General features: G+C 73.5%; 1 protein-coding gene across 2 annotated transcripts in view; it reads left to right on the forward strand.

The window, feature by feature from the left end:
- The window catches only part of IL11 (interleukin 11), a 5216-nt gene that overhangs the window by 807 nt on the left and 3757 nt on the right, over positions 1 to 652 (forward strand). The window lies entirely within an intron of this gene.

The raw sequence follows: 652 nt of genomic DNA on the forward strand, positions 1-652 counted from the left end.
CAGGTGCGCTGCGGCCCGGCTTCGTGCGGCCCACCCGGCGGGGCTCCTGGGAGGGCGTCTAAGGGGTCTCCCGTGGGAGAGGTCCGTGTCTCCGGGGCTCCGTCCTGGCCTCTGGCTCCTTCCCCTGCTCCCAGCCAGCTCGGGCTCCCGCGGCCCGGGGAGGGGGCAGGTTCTGGCCTGTGCCTCACCCCCCCCATGCCCCGCCCCGGGGCCCAGATTCCGGCGTCCGGGGGCGGACGGGAGACGCCCGGCCCGTCTACCCGCCCCGGGCCGCGTCTGTTCCGACGGGCGGGGCAGCCAGAGCCAGGGAGGGAGAGGGAAGCCCGCCCGGCCCCGCGACCTGCCCGCGGGCGTTCCACCCTGGGACTTAAGACCTCCAGCTCCCTCCTCCTTAAGGCCGGGAGTCCAGGCCCCAGCCTCTTCCTCCCTTAGTCCCAGGAGTCCAGGCCCCAGCCCCTCCTCCCTCAGACCCAGGAGTCCAGGCCCAGCCTCTCCTCGCTCAGACCCAGGAGTCCAGACCCCAGCCTCCCCCTCCCTCAGACCCAGGAGTCCAGGTCCCCAGCCCCTCCTCCTTAAGACCCAGGAGTCCAGGACCCCCCAGCCCCTCGAGGCTCCCTTAGACCCAGGAGTCCAGGTCCCAGCCCCTCCTCCT

The sequence above is a fragment of the Colobus angolensis genome, unplaced genomic scaffold (genome assembly GCF_000951035.1).
Source record: "Colobus angolensis palliatus isolate OR3802 unplaced genomic scaffold, Cang.pa_1.0 Scaffold96, whole genome shotgun sequence".
Lineage (NCBI taxonomy): Eukaryota > Metazoa > Chordata > Mammalia > Primates > Cercopithecidae > Colobus > Colobus angolensis.